Below are 17,084 nucleotides of genomic sequence, written 5' to 3'. Positions count from 1 at the left end.
ACAACAAGTAATGTCGCAGAGATGGAAATGCGGCAAAGTTCTGGTGCAAAGAAATAAAGACTTGAAGATCTTCCAGATGCGGCACCCTTCTCCGGGGATGCGAGAAGTTCCCGGTTCGATGCGTGGACTGCAGCAGCGACACCATTGTTCAGAAGTGCGACGGCAACAGCTTCAGCTGCGACACTCTTCTCCCACGTTTGCGTGAAACTTCCGCACAATGTGACAACTACAGCGGCAACATCCTTGTTCAGAAATGCGACGGCAGCAGCTCCGACGGAATGTATGTCAAAAGTCATTGTGTGTAAAGAGAAGGCAACTTAAGAAACATGAGCATGTAAATGGTGGTGTTTCTTACCGGGCCTATCCTGACCACGTGACACATATTCTTTTAACTTGAGTCAACAAAAGCTATCCCTAGACAAATGCTAACAAATGAGGGTCAATGACTAGAAAGCCCCCACTAAATCCTAAAAGAAAGCATCACAAATCTTTAATTACAAAGAGGATAGTGAAAACCACTTAATAATCAAAAAAGTATAACACTGAATTAAACCAAATTTAAAAAACAATTTAGTATAAAAAGAAAATAGAATTCAAAGCAGTTCCATGACTCAAAACTGCCAGATTCTTCATGTGTTCAGAGAGGTAGACAAAATACTGCTGTCTCAGCAACCGCAGACGATGGTCCTACAGGCACCCATTGGATCCGATCCATGGAGCAAACATTTTCCCATCCATCCCCATAAGAGGGTGCCAAAGGAGGAGAAGCAAGTGCAAGATCCGCTGAAGCCGAGCCAAAATCCAGATCATAAGGAGCTGAAGCATTCCAGGAGGGCTCATAAAATGCATTCAGAAGAAACGGCAGGCACAACATACACATCGTTAACAGGTTCACCAGAAAGTCAATGTTCAGAACCAAAACAGTTGCATTCCTGGGCACACTCAAAAATGCACAGTAGTTAAACAGGCCGAAAGGACAAGAATCAGTGTTCATTTCGTTCCTGAAGCAATAGTGTGCCAAACCACTGCCTTATGCGTTCATGACACAGGAGCACATGTGGAAGTGGCAGATCCATTTGGCCTCTTGATGGAACATCCAGTGCAGAGCAGAAAAAGTAAAACAAAGCCCAGGCAATCGGGTATAGGACCAGCAGAAGACCTCCAATAATGCTTCCCAGCACCGAGTGTATGAATGATGGAATAACTCAGAAGACTGTCTCGAATGCATTACCCAAGCCAGAGCCTATTGTCTTTAAAAAGTGCGGTACTCCAGCAGTATTATACATGTTAAAAATGCGATGCACAAGTTCTCCAAAAGGTAACTGGAAATTAGTGCGAATTAGCAACTGTATTTCAGAAGAAGACCTTGCAACTTGAAGATCAAACATCTCATGGTCCAATGAAGGACATTGCCAATGACTCACTGGATGAAAAAGGAAATTACAACACCTCTGAGATTGTTTTCTGCCCAAATAAGTTAAGCCTTTTTCAACATGTGCTTGACTTCCAAATCCACAAGAATCATGCACTCCAACCAATACTAAGTCCAATGGTTTCAGTTCTTGTACTGGAACATCTACAAACTCTATTTTATAGCCCTTCACCATCTCCAAAACCCAACGTTCTTGTGAGGACCTGTACCTCAAAAAAGTGCTTCAATCTACTCCCCATCTTACCTTGGGAAAAACTAGTAAACACCTCCATATTCACCTTGGATTCCACTGTTAACTTTTCCTTCTCCTCTATCATTTCTGTTTATTACTTTACCTGAGCAATAGCATGGTTGTTGCTTTGGATCCTTTTCCAATGCCTCATTACTGGATATTTAAATGCCTTGCCCAGTCCCCTTCTACGAGCCCTTCCAAAACTGTAATCACCAAAAACACACTTCATTTTATTTTGAGCATATTCAAAGGCAGTAAAGGTGAAGACATATATGTCCAAGCTCTTTACTAAATCATATCCAAATAGTGAACCTTTAGGCTCTTCAATTGCTTCATCGGAAGCCACACTACCCAAATTGAATAAATCTTTAATAATATTGCCTTTCTAGTCTCGGCAGTTAATCCTGCATTCACAGTTCCTATTCGCTTCAACTAGTAGACCAAACACGTACATCAACTCCTTCCAAATGCACCTCCTCTGCCTTAGATAAAATGCAGGTCAGAAGTGGCAAAATGCCCAATAGCCTGTCCTGTGAAAACAAAAATAGGGTTGACTCTAATCAGCAAGGCTGAGCCTATACAACAAGTAACGAAAGAAGTGCCAGTACTGATACAATTTATTTTATCATCACACTTAACATCCACACTAAGAAAACGAATTCAAAATGGGGTATTTGCTTATTTCTCGCACTTTTATTTTTCAAAATTCACAATTGTTAAACATTTTTTTTTATATTTCATAAAAAGAGAAGCATATGAGAATTAGGGACACATCAAAAAAACATTCAATAGAAACTTCATACATTCTACACCTTCAGTCATATCACAATCAGCACGACATTCACTGCATTCATATCTCCATCATACATACCACATACTACCACTATTGTGAAGCAAACAATATACTAGATCTGCACAAATTATACAATCATTTAGTACAATTTAAAGAAAATACATTCCTATATGTTGATGAATTTAGAATCATTCATTGGAACTTAATACAGTAAAAGGTAATGTACATAAGATGGTGAGGAGCCAGGGAGTGTTGCTGCCCCCTAGGTACACAAGCAGACCAGTAAGAGAAATGGCCATTTCATTTTAACAATTGTGAATTTTGAAAAATAAAAGTGCGAGTAATAAGCAAATACCCCATTTTGAATTAGTTTTCTTAGTGTGATGATAAAATAAATTGTATCAGTACTGGCAATAGCCTGTCCTGGCACTTTGTTAAAGAATACTTGAGATCCTTTCTCAGGTATTCACCCAATTTAATTATAAAATAAATCAATTCTAAGTCAATATTTGTATTTGCATACATCGTCTCCTCTGTGACATGCATTGAGCAGACTTTGGACCTCACGTTTTAAAGGTTTTCTTACACATTATTTCATAAAACATGCCATTCATTGGCAACCAGGAGTTACTTCACGGGTGCCTCAGATTTTAAGAGCTAAATATCTCCTCACCTTAAGGATCTTTCAAACCACTCTTACTTGAAGGACCCTGTAAGTCTTCACGCAAAATATATGAGAACTCCGGACTCATCTTGGAGGTCAAAACACACTCATCATTCTCCATGGCATCATTATGTTTCACCCTCTTCAAAAATATGCCTCTTCTAGTTACCTTCCTTACTTCGAACTCCCTTGATAAAGATCAATATTCTCCTCCGAATGATCTTCTTTTCCCTTCTTTCCCCACACTGCCTGAGAAATCTCTGTGATACTCGTTTTGGATCTATAAAATATCATTACCAAGGCCTGTGTCTTATCTAATACAGACCCTTCTCACACAACCTTTGTTCATCATAAGAAAACAATCCCTTTTTACTTTCTATACTGTATTATTCCCTTATTCAAATGTCCAGCAAATTCCCAGAAAAACAAGCAAAATGATCTCTCTGTAGCGTCTTATAAATAAAGAGCTCGAACTCTTTTGGTTCCCACTGTACACCATGGGCCTGTGACAAAAGGGTTGGAGGGATGAGTTGAAGGCAAGCTTAGAATGTCGAGTTCTGACTTACACACAGTGGAATAAAGACATGTAAAATTACTCTCAGTATGTGTCATAGTTATTGGCGAGTTCTTGGGCTGGTAGGACGCTTCAACTGGTGACAAAGCCCGTACAATGAAAGTTCTCTTCCATTGATTTTTCCATGGTCCAGCAAACTGCTTATGCTTTCCATGTTTGCCACAGTCGAAGAGCAGAATTGACCCTGGCACCGGTGGGGTATCAGTGCAACGCCAGCCTGTGTAAAACGCATAAAGATAAAGAAAGCGGCATTGAAAGTCTACATGTTCATGGCCAGGAACTGAATGAAATCACCGTCAATAAATGGTCCTGCACCCTTATACAAATTAAAGCCATATGCTATACGGTGTTAAAACACTAAAGGAGTGTAGCGCACAGCAATAGCTCAGTACAGATGAAACTGAAATTCATGTGCTATAAAACAGAGATTAACCCAGTGATTGTGAAGAAGCATTTAAGCACAAAGCCGACAGAATATGGACCTCTCCAGATGAACCCACATCACCCCCCCACCTTACTGACCTCCACTGTCCATTTAGAAAAGATGCCAGTTTAAGATCCTCTCACAAGGCTACAATGCCGTCCACTAATTAGGACCTGCTTACCTCAACCATCGACTGACATTCCACCAAAACACTAGACACCTATGCTCCTCTTCACTCGCCCTCCCCCATTCCCCTTGTTTTCGCCATACCCACAGCGGCGGTTGCTCCTTCCCCTACATTGCAGCCAAGATGTGGAACAACCTCCCCTTCCAGCTCTGTACAGCCCCCTTGTTCTCAGACTTTAGAAAGAAACTCAAGACCTGGCTCTTTAACAGAGACACAGCGCCCAGATAGTTGCGTATACAAATGGGGATTGATTGATTGAAAAATATCATAGCGTATTCTGCTTTCACAGACCAGTAGTATACAAGGTTCATCTACTTACCGAAACCATCAACAAATCGTCGTGCCACAATGTGCTGCAAAGCAGCCCCAGAAGGAGGGTCAGGGGGTTGTGCTTGCATAGTTGTCCCCGAACAAAGCGACCTACCACCACAGGTGCTGTGCAGGGGCTTAGAACAACTTCCTCGACTGCCATCAAACGAAGAGCTCCAGTGGAGAGCCAGGGCGAGGACAAAGCTCCTCAAGTTACTAAGGCGGACCCTGAAGCCAGCCCATCACAAGGCACTGGAGAAGCTATGTTTAAACAAGTTCGCAAGAAGCGCCTGAGAGACCATTACTGTCCACCAAGGCATATATGGATGCTGCATTTTCTAAAATCGTCATCAGCATTTGATACTGCCACAAAAATCCAATATTGGCCATAGATGGACTGCATGGATAGAGACTTTTGAAGATTTCATAAATGCAATAGATGAAAAGGAGGATAAAAATATTATAAAGTATCTGAGGAACATGGCTGGTGAAGGAGTGAAGGAAGCCATAAAACAGATACCACAAGAAGGTGATGTCACTTGCGATCAAATCAAAATAGCCTTGAATATCAAGCTTAATTCAGTCCCAAATATAGGTTTCGAAAGATACATATTCAGTCAAGAACACCTGAGACCAGGTAAAACCATCAATGAATTTGTAGAGAGGCCAGATGGTCTGGTAAAGCACCGTAAACTCAATGAATTTAATAAGAAGACATTTACCTGCCTATCGATGGATGTCTGTCAGATTCCTTTCAACAACAAATGCTGAAGGAAACTCTGAGCTTAGAACTATTCCTCAAAGCTGCTTGCACTGTAGAGCATGCTGATCGTCAAGTGACCGACATGGAGGCTGGAGGTGCCCAAAGCGCGTCAGTCATGAGCATGAAAAGTAAGCCTGGGGCACAGAGTGATGTCTCCACAAAAAAAGAAAATGTGTAACAGATGTGGACTGCCATTTCTACATGAAGGTAAATGTCCTGCCATTGGACAGATATGCATTGGCTGTGGTAAAGCAAACCATTTTGTGAAGACTTGCGAGGCAAAGAGAAAAGTAAGTGCATCACAGCATGAAGATAAAATGTTCGACCGAACGCTATCTCAGCGGCATTCTTTGCACTCCCACGAGGTCAAGCAGTCAAATCGACACCAAACAAAGTCGATCATCATCTAAATCATCGACAAAGAGTTCCTCAGTATCAGTTTCTAGTGAAAGTGACAATGACAATTGTGCAATGTCAATGTTTACTTCAGAAAGACATGCACCTGTAGGACTAGTCGATTGTGAAGAAAACTTCAAAGGGACAAAAAATCCGAATGAAAAAGCACCAAAGACATTTAAACATTGTCCAAAGATCCCCCTAAAGGTAAATGGGTGTTCTATACCATTCCTAATTCACAGTGATGTGTCGATAAATATCATGTCTGTGGAGAAGTATCAAGAATTGTCTCCATTACCACAACTCGCTAAGTCAAAAACTAAAGTATATACATGGGCTGCCTCAACATCCCTAAAAAGTCAAGTTAAGTTTGTAGCCATGATGAAACACAAGAAACAACAATATGAATGCTCATCATTACATTTTACGTACATTTCCTTCATTATCTCAGGGGTTAGGAAAACTCAAAACAATGAAAGTAAAATTGCATATAAATGAGGATGTTTGTCCTGTTCCTCAAAGACACAGTTGTGTCTAATAGAGACAGTGAAGGAGCTGTACGCATATGCGTGCGTTGACATGCATAAGGCCAACAAGGCGATTTGCGAGATAGAAATCCTGGCCCGCACATTGTTGATATGATAGCTCAATTGAAAGGTGCAAAGTTTTCTCTCAACTAGACTTAAATAAAGGATATCAACAATTTTAACTTTAAGAAAAATCCAGGTACATTACAACCTTTTCTACTCATATTGGTCTGTTTCGTTATAGGCGATTGAGATTTGCTGTATCCTCTGCTGCAGAATGTTTCCAAGATGTCATTCTACATACCATACAGCTTGAAGTAAATGCATTTAAATATAGTGATGACATATCAGCTTCCGAAGCCACTCAGAAAGAGCAATACATAGCTCTCATGCAAGTATGTATTTTGCCGAATGATACAGGTTTAACTCTGAATGCTGAAAAATGAGCATTCCACAAGAAGAGCTTGAAATTATTTGGCCGTGTTTGATGGGGTATGAAACCTGATCCACCTAAAGTGCAAGTGTTATCTACTGCAAATCTCCCACAGGACATTTCTTAGTTAGGATCATTCCTTGGAATGGCCAATTACTGTTCTAGATACATATGAGACTTTGCTACGTTACAAGAACTAATTAAAAAGAATGTGCCATTTCGTTGGTCACATGAATGTGAGAAGAGCTTCCAAAAAATCAAGCAAGCCATCATAAATGCCACTGAAATGGCCTACTTTGATCCCAAACTCCACACAGAGGTGGTAGTTGATGCTATCCCTGTTGGGTTAGGCTCAGTACTTGTGCAGCACAACAGACAGCCAAATGCTCTGAGGTATATAATGGAATATGCCAGTAAAAGCATCTCCCAAATGGAACGTGCTTACTTGCAACCTGAGGGAGAAAGTTTAGTAGTGGTCTGGGCTAGTGAATATTTCCACATGTTCTTATATGGGAAGCCGTTCACAGGAGTGACTGATCATCAAGCACTGTTGACGATATTTGGCAATCCCAAAGTCAAAATGCCTCCACAAATTGAACATTGGGGTTTGAGGTTACAAGAATACAATTATACAATTCATCATTGATCAGAATCCTGATGATTATTTTTCAAGAGTGCCAATGCAGTGCCCTGGTACCCCATCTAAGACAGCGGAGGCCTACATACATTTTATTGTTAAATCAAGCACACCAGCTACCATGTCTTTTAAATAAAGTGTCACTGTCACGTGCCAAAATAGTGACATGTTGAAGTTAAAAGACATTATTGTTCATCAATCGTGGAACCAGCACCAGACCTCTCACTAATGAGAGTGAGTATTTAAAGTAAAAAAATGGATGAGATGAACTTTCAGTGACCCAAGAAGTCCTCATCCTGCGAGGTACACAAATTGTTATTCCAGAGAGTCTATGACAGTGATCAACTTCACCCATGAGGGACTTCGAGGAATAGCTGCCACAAAGAGATCTCTCCGTGACCAACTTTGGTCTACTTATCTCGACGAAAGGGTTGACAAAGAGTTAAAGGCCTGCCATGTATGCAACTGTCTTTCATCTCAAGTTATTCAGCATGCATTAAACAAGTCAGAATTGCTACATCATGACTGGGAGAGAATTGTTGTTGATTACGTTGGTCCTAATGAGAATGGACATTATCTTTTAATCATTGTTGATAAATAATCCTGTTTTTCATTGATAGAAGACCTTTCATTCACTACCCATAAAAAGTTTATCCAAAGATCAGCTGGCTTCTTTGTCCCCAGGCCAATAGCCTGGTAGAACGGTTCATGAGTACTTTAAAGAAAGCTGTTCAGCAAGCTGCATTGGAGAAACTCAAACTTAAAGTTCTTTTGAACACTACTCTTCGATCTTACTGTTCAACCCCTCACTCAATGACAGGGGAAAGCCCTGCAACTCTAATGTTTAGAAGAGCCATGACGACTAAGTTGTCCCAATGGACTAACCTCAGATCCAAGACTGAGGAAGACAATCATACTAGGGACTTTGGTTGCAAACGAAAGATGAAAGGATATGCCGACAAACGACATCATATAAAAGACGTCACCTTTATAAGAGGCGATCGAATGCATATCAGACAATCCAGAAAAAGAAAGTCTGATGCTACTTTTGAGGCTGAGCCATTTACTGTAACAAACACAAGAGGACACAGTGACTTCCCGGCGTCCTGGGAAGCCCCTAGCTTTCCACGCACCAAAAACCACTGTCTATGTAGAGACTGGGTCCAGACAGACTGGTAATCCCTTTGTGTCTGCTGATGATTCCACCTCACCTGTGCAGATCACTGACACTTTGACTGCCAGCTCCTGGTGTCCAATGACCCAATCAAGATGTGTGAATCAGGGGCGACGACGATTAATTGAAGGAATTATTGTTGCATATGGGAAAGGTGCCTGCATGCGCGCTATGCTTGTCTTCATTTAAGCGCGCTGCGCTTATTATTACCATTTTAAAAACCCGTTTTTCTATTTGTGTATATTTTTTTCGTTTTCCCCTGATTTTAATCATAAAACTGTTGTGCCCACATTCTTGCACTTTAAATTGTGCCCTCACCGCGTTTAGCGCGGAGTTTGCTGTCTTCTTGCAGCCTCCTCGTGGCGCTTGGCCGCCATCTTGGGGGTGGTCTCTGCCTCCACGCGCCATTTGCCTGAGCGCTCTAGCGCTTTCCAGTAGCCCAGGTGAGCTGGTACTTAAGGCGAGCTCTTCTGCTGCTCGGCCTTGGGAAAGGTGCCTGCATGCGCGCTATGCTTGTCTTCATTTAAGCGTGCTGCGCTTATTATTACCATTTTAAAAACCCGTTTTTCTATTTGTGTATATTTTTTTCGTTTTCCCCTGATTTTAATCATAAAACTGTTGTGCCCACATTCTTGCACTTTAAATTGTGCCCTCACCGCGTTTAGCGCGGAGTTTGCTGTCTTCTTGCAGCCTCCTCGTGGCGCTTGGCCGCCATCTTGGGGGTGGTCTCTGCCTCCACGCGCCATTTGCCTGAGCGCTCTAGCGCTTTCCAGTAGCCCAGGTGAGCTGGTACTTAAAGCTCACTCTGTCCGCGCAGCGGTGACGCGCAGCGGTAGCGCCTGATTCGCGCCGGAGCCGAGCCAGAGTCTGCCCGTCTGCGCCCGTCCGCGCTAAGGACGCGCGGGGCGTCGCGGGTCTCTCTTCACCTCACCCTTTGAGTGAAAGGATGATTGCTTACTCTAGTGCCTCGCTTCGAGCTATCGGGGATTCCCTCCCGCGCTGCTCTGTTGCATCATACCATCCGCTGTGTGGCCCGTGTCAGTGTGTCTGTAAGAGGTGGTCGCTGGATCGGCCTGTAGGTATTCGCGACCCTGCCACCCCCCTTGCTCCACAAGCTCTTTCTGGTGTTTCCCCTGCGATTGGAAGCTTGGGGCATGGTCTACGATTCCTAAATCTTAATACCAGATCTCTGATAAAACACCACTTGTCCGTTGCAGATCTTATTTTGGATGAGATGCCAGACCTGTTGGCCATAACTGAAACCTGGCTTCAGGACACCATGATGCCATAGTCAATCTTGCCTGTCCTCCGGGCTATTCATATTTTACATCTAATCGCCGGTCTAGAGGTGGAGGTATCGCCTTATTTATCAAATCCGCTTTCGCGTGTACCTGGACGGTCTTGCAGATTGCTGGATGCGAAAGCGCGCTGTTTAAGGTCACCATCAGTCCCCAGTTCTCGCTGTCAGGGATGGTTGTTTACCGCCCCCCAGGCAGCGATGTTGCTTTTAGGGGTGCCTTTCCGGAGGCAGTGAGCACATTGGCTAGTGGCTGCGCTAATTTCTCGATCCTAGGTGACCTCAACCTCCATTTTGACAGGCTAGAGACTTTGGCCATCAGTGGTTTTCTGGCCGACTTAGAGGCCCTGCAGTTGATCCAGCTGGTCTCTCAACCTACACATGTGGCCGGCCACACTTTGGATCCGTTTTTTACGAACCTATCGGATGTCCAAATTGCGGCGGTTGCTCCTGTGGCATGGTCTGACCACTTTCTGGTGTCCGTCTGGCTGCCCCTTCCTGCTACCCCTACTATTCCATCTTCTAAGCGGATTCCTCGGCGCCATTGGAACAAGCTTAGGCTAGAGGACCTTCATTACATCATGGCTGTCGAGCCTTTAGGTCCTCTGCTTAATGCTACTTCGGGCTATGACCTGTTTTGTAACTGGATTACTAAGGCGCTTGACGCCCTGGTACCTATCATCTCCAGTAAATCCAGTTCCCGGCAGGCTAGCCCCTGGTATGACAGCGCGCTTCGCGCCTTGAAGGCCTCCTGTAGACGGGCAGAAAGGGAGTGGCGTAAGACGTATGACGCCGTCAGAAAAACTGCTTATCTGGCTTCTGTTAAGCTCTACCACCGAGCTATATGCAGAACCCGGGCGGCGTTCTACGCGGCTGAATTCCGTAGCAGCCTCAATCCTACCAAGAACATCTTTAAAACCATAAAAGATCTGATGGCAAAGAGAGCTGCTCCGCAGTTGGATAGCTCCATCTCCCACTGCGAAGCCCTAGCCACTTTTTTCTTGGACAAAGTTAAGAACATCTACCAGGCGTTTCCAAGTACAACGCTACCCGTGATCCCCTCGAGGGGCTCCAGTAGCTGTCCGTCGCTGCACTCTCTCCCCATTCTTTCTGATGAGGAGTTTGCCAAGTGGGCACTGCGAGTCAAATCTGGCTCGCCTGCAGACCCGCTAAGATCTGCCCTCTTCAGGGATGTTGCTTTTCAGGGACGCACGATAGTGTGCTCACTGATTAATCTCTCCCTGACCTCGGGCCTTGTTCCCGCCAAGTGGAAGCATGCGGTGGTTTCACCGATCCTAAAAAACCCATCTTTGGATCCTTTAAAACCAGAGAACTACCGCCCTATCTCTCTGCTTCCCTGGCCGGCCAAAGTTATGGAGGCCCATGTAAATCTGGCCCTCGCGGAGCATATGACCCGAGCTAATGTCCTCGATCCCATGCAGAATGGGTTCCATGCTGGTCACAGCACGGAGACGGCCCTTCTGGCAATGGTTGAGCATCTGCGGACTGTGCTGGATGCAGGTCAAACGGCAGCGCTTATTTTATTAGACCTTAGCGCTGCCTTTGACACTGTCTCCCATCGCATCCTCCTACACCGCCTACAGGACATTGGCATTTGTGGTTCGGCTCTGCAATGGTTCCGCTCCTTCCTTAGTGATCGCTCCTTCTGCGTTGCCACCCCTCCTTTTCAGTCCAAGTATCATCCTTTGGACCTGGGGGTTCCCCAGGGCTCCTCGCTGAGTCCCACGCTTTTTAATCTGTACGTACAGCCGCTGGCTGAGGTCGCCAGGCAGTGGGGCCTAACCATGGTCTCTTATGCCGACGACACTCAGCTAGCGGTTACGATCAGCGGGGATGCCGAGCAGGATGCCCCCAGGTTCCGAAACGGACTGAGAGAGGTGGCCAGCTGGATGAATAACAACTGTCTCCAGCTGAACGCGAAAAAAACGGAGGTGATGATCGTTGGAAGAGATGCGGACCACTGGGGGGACAGATGGTGGCCACCTGAGCTGGGGCCGGCCCCGGCACCAGTCTTGGAACTCAGGAATTTGGGAGTGTGGCTTGACCACACATTAAGCTTTGTGACCCATACCAAGAGAGTGGCGGCAGGCTGTTTTGGTGTATTACGCGGGCTAAGACCTGTGCTCAAATTTTTTGACGCTCCAACAAGACAGCTGGTCATCCAAGCAATGATTATTTCCCGGTTGGACTACGCTAGTTCACTCTTTCTTGGAGCGAACCAAGCCGAGATCCTTCGTTTACAACGGGTACAGAACGCAACGGCTAGGGCGGTGGTCGGTTTGCCTCGGACCTGTCCCACCTCTAATACTCTTCGGTCCTTGCACTGGCTACCGATTAAAAAGAGAATTCACTTTAAGGCTCTTAGCCTGGTTTTTAAAATTCTGCAGGAGTCGGCACCAGAGATACTTAATAAACTTATCTCTCCCTACGTTCCAACTCGTTCACTCAGATCTCTCGGTCAATCCCTTGTGGTTGTCCCCCGCTTCAGACTCAGCCGGATGGGTGGACGCTCCTTTCGAGTGAAAGCTGCGACTCTCTGGAATGCGCTTCCCTTGGAAATCCGCCCCTCGGACGATCTATTATCTTTTCGTAGGGCCCTGAAAACCTTCTTGTTTTAATTCTTCCTTGTTTTAAGTATCCCTGCTTCTTTTGTTGCTGGTTTTAGTGTTGTGTTATGTCCACCTTTCCCTGCGCCAGGACGCTCCTTCGCTGGAGCATCTGTGCGCATTAAAAATGTCAATAACATAACATAACATAACATATATATCTGTGATCATCTGTGTATTTAGTCATGTGTTCATTTGTGTAGTTATTAATATATTATGAAAAGTTGTAACTTTTAATTTAATAAAGCAGCAGATGTAGGGCCAGATGTAGGTAAATAGTATTTACGGATTCTAAAATACCGAATTTTACAGATTCGGTATTTTAGAATCGGTAAATGCTATGTACAAAATAATTTGGTAAAAATTACCGAATCGTTAAGATTGGGTATTTACCAAATCGGTATTTACCGATTAGGTAATTGCCATTCATTCCTATGGGCCTGGAAAGAGACACCCTGTTGCACCCCTGAATAGTGCTTGTGTGCACATGTGGCACACATACATGTCTTAAGATATATATGTGGATGATTGTCGCACACTCTCCTTGACTTTAGACTCTATTTAGACGGTATGTGTGCAGCTCTGCATTAATACCTGCTAAGTATTGATCAACTGTGAATTATGGCCTAACACCACATTGGCTATTAGGACTGCAGTGCGCACTACTTTAGTGAAAAAATTCAGAACAATTCTAAGGTATTCAGAATATTTGACCACTGTTATACCATGTTATAACATTTATTTTTTCATCATCTCAAATCATGAACAGAAACATATTCGAATTTTGAATTTTAAACATATACATCAATATTTACAAAGTCATCAGAACCACCACCCAATGCATTTCGGGACATCTTGGTCCCTTCGTCAGGGGTTCCAGTAGTCAACTGTAAAAGTAACAAGGAAACAATATGAAAACGATGCCCACTCGCAAACAATAATACCAATCATCACAATACATCAACATAAAGTGTATGCTGCGACGTTCACATGAATGTTGTTTATGCCCACATTACATGTATTTCTCCTAGTATAATCTAAAACACGACATGTATACTCAAACGACGTGAAAGAACTCATGCTGAAAAATGCCCAGCCACCAAAAAGTGCCAACGTGAGATAAACATACCTCGCAAATATTTGAAGAGTTATTTCTGAAATGAAAATATCCAAAACATCACTTCAACCAATCACGGAAAAAATGAATGAAACAATCACCAATGTTATACTGACTGACTGCTCACCTTTTTAACCAGTACTACCACTTAGTCCAAACAGCCAATCTCGTGGTCAGATGCTGACTCTAAAAAAATGCAATGACTGAAATCAGTGACATGAACCTTAACCTAACAGTTCCTAATGCCTGTGGTCGCCGCCAGTTGCTTACCTCTCTTGTAACGATAAATCCCAACAAGAGTCCGTGTATTTGATCCTCGGTGCCTACAAAAAACGTAAAGGTAACATAAATACCTTTCTGATATTACCCGCTCGTTGCCTTTACCGAAATAAACCCTCCTCGCGTACCTCTCCATGCGCCGAGTGCCTTTCAAAATCATCCGCCTAGCTGTCTGATGCACTTCCGTGTCATCATTCACAACTTATACCAATCCTTTCCGGTCGACTTCCTAAACATCGACGACAGACTGTGCTGGACTACAACGAAAGAGTTATAGAACTACAAAAAGTCCGTTTATACCCGCAATCATAGTGTGACTACCAGTGCCTTGATATTCATCAATCATTCTTTCCAAAAACCAACGCGTGTACGACGGACAGTCATCGCTGATGCCAAACAGCAGAATACTCGCTGACCACTAGTGTGTCTCTAGTCAACAACAACTTTATCAAAAAAAATTCAACATAAACGTGGCCCAACAGAAGACAGTGACATGAAGAAAAAAAAAGGAATAGATTAGTGTGATAAAGTGAAATAAAGTAAACTAAATACTTCCCTGCCTGCTATTTACACCTAAACATAAATAAACATAAAATGACCTGCCTGCTATTTACAACTTTTACTTCCACAATCAGTATACATTGATTTCAAAACCTATGAGTTTAGATTACTATATGTAATGTAATCATGTGATTTTATCGGATTCCTTAAGGCAAACTGAGGCTGTCCTCCTGCCCTAATTATTAAAGGAAACAACTAAATTCAAATTTGTCATTAAGCCCCCCTGGGGTCAAGGTTTGGAGTTTTTTGATCCAGAAAGCCTCTCTCTGGAGGAGTGCCTGATCATTGTCTCTACCTGCATACCGAACTACTGCTTCGATTATCTGACACTTCATCTGCGCGATGGTGTGTCGCTGTTCAATCCAATGTACTGCCAATGGGGACGTGCGATTTTGATTACGTATCCTACTCTTATGCTCTGATATTCGTATTTTGAATTTCCTTGTGGTTTTGCCAACATATAATAGCCCACATGGACATTTAATGGAGTAAACAACGAAATCAGTGTTACAGTCCGACGTGTGGTATAATGGGATTTTTTCACCAGTTCTAGGATGTAGTAATGTGGTCCCCAATATCATATTGTTACAGTTGTTGCAATTCCAACATTTCATAGTGCCCCGAAATGAGCCACTCTTTAGTTTAGCTTTTGCTGGTTTTGTTAAAAATTCTTTTAGATTTTGGGCTCTTGAATATGCGCATAATGGTTTTTCACTGAACAGATTTCCAAAATCTGGTTCGACTTCCAATAGTTCCCAACTGTGCAGTAGGATCTTTTTGATGTCCCTCGAGGCAGATGAATACTTTGAAACGAAAATCATCCGGTTCGTGCTGGTTTTTTCTTTTTTAGTCAATAGTGAGCTTCTTGTCATGTTGTTTACTTTACTCAATTGACTGTCAAGTATGGGTTCTGGATATCCTCTTTGCATGTACCTTGCCTTTTGTTCAATTAAGGATGCAGCACAATCAGTTTCGTTCGAAGAGATCCGTTTGATCCTCATGAATTGAGATATGGGTAAATTGTCAATTAGATTTTTTGGGTGGAAGCTGGTATATAACAATGCATTATTTCTATCAGTTGGTTTCTTAAACAGCTTGGTTTCTAAGGTTTGCTCCTTCAATTTTACCACAACATCCAGAAATGAAATTTCATCATGATGAATCGTAGAAGTAAATTGTATCCTCGGATCTATTTGGTTAAGACGAGTGATGTTACTCCTGAGTGAATCTTCAGATAGACGCCAAATTAGAAAAATGTCGTCGATATAACGTCGAAAGAACACAAGACCTTCTTGCCATTGTGAATCCAACATTATGTGGTTGTGTTCATATTTCGCCATGAAGGTATTAGCATACATGGGTGCCCCTGGAAAACCCATAGATGTCCCGTTCATCTGATTGTAAAAGACATCTTGCCACTCAAAATAACTGTTCATAAGGCAGAACTCCAGTAGCTGTAACACAAAACATTTCTGGCTGTCTGATCCTTCTTCCTGAAGGAGTGCCCATTCGACTGCTTCCAAGCCTGACTGATGTGGAATAGATGTATATAATGCCACGACATCTATCGTGCATAGTATCCAATGTTCCTGAGTTTTAGGAATCGCTGTTAAACTCCTCAAGAAGTCAGAAGTGTCCTCAATGTAGGTTGACCATTTCTGCACAAAAGACTGAAGAAAATGATCAATGTATCTCCCTGGATTTTCAAAAATTGACCCACAACCAGATACAATGGGTCGAAATGGCGGATCCTGAAGATTTTTATGAATCTTGGGTAGGAAATAAATCCTAGGGCGTCTTGGGTGAATTTGCTGTAGATATTTCCTAGTTTTCTCATCAATCCAATCGAGTTGTACTGCTTGCTCAAGAATCTTATCGAGAATTTGAGTGATTTCACTGGTAGGATCTTGACCCAACTTAAGGTACGTGTTTACATCCATGACGTGTTCAGTCCCTTTCTTCATGTAAAAGTCACTATCCATCATGACAAGCCCCCCTCCTTTATCAGCCTTCTGGAAAGTGATGGTTTTGTCCTGTGATAATTTCTGTAGTGTGCCATATTCTGCACGAGTCATGTTTCTCAACTGTCTTTTGTATTTCAATTTGTGCAAATCGATCTTCACCAAAGTTTCAAAATTATCAAGCGTCTTATGAGACACTGGAGCTTGAAATTTACTTTTTGGTTTGAAAATAATTGTTTCTTGTGGTGCAACATTTGGGCAAACATTAGTGAAGAAGTGGCGCAATCTCAACAGTCTCATGAATTTAAAAAACGAAACTTCAGTCTCCAAATCTGTGGTGTGGTATGTACTCACGAAAGAAGTGCCCTTGTTTAGTACTCTCTCCTCAAATGAGGTTAACTTTTTAGTGGAAATATTTATTATGAGAGTTTCACTTGACTCCTCAATCCGGTCTTTTTTTCTATTTCTTTTTCTTTTCCCACGTCTTGTCTTTTGTCTGAGTGTTTTGATGTGGAGGGATCCGGTGGTTTGGTCAAATCCAGGCCTTCCTCTAAAAAAGCCACTGTAGGAATACTTTCAGAAGATGCGTCAGCTTTATTGGTAGAACCCTCTCCTTGTCTTTGGTTACTTGGTTTTTGCTTCAAGTGTGAACTGGCCGATGGCCTTGATGTATCGATGTCTTGATCTGACACTCCAC

General features: G+C 43.0%; 1 protein-coding gene across 2 annotated transcripts in view; it reads right to left on the bottom strand.

Annotated features, from left to right (window-relative positions):
• Positions 1–17,084, bottom strand: part of LOC144799842 (solute carrier family 23 member 2-like) — a 533,849-nt gene that overhangs the window by 250,655 nt on the left and 266,110 nt on the right. The window lies entirely within an intron of this gene.

This window comes from Lissotriton helveticus, chromosome 1_1 (genome assembly GCF_964261635.1).
Source record: "Lissotriton helveticus chromosome 1_1, aLisHel1.1, whole genome shotgun sequence".
Classification (NCBI taxonomy): Eukaryota; Metazoa; Chordata; class Amphibia; order Caudata; family Salamandridae; genus Lissotriton; species Lissotriton helveticus.
Note: the sequence above shows the minus strand (reverse complement) of the source record. Positions and strands in the feature narration are given on the sequence as shown.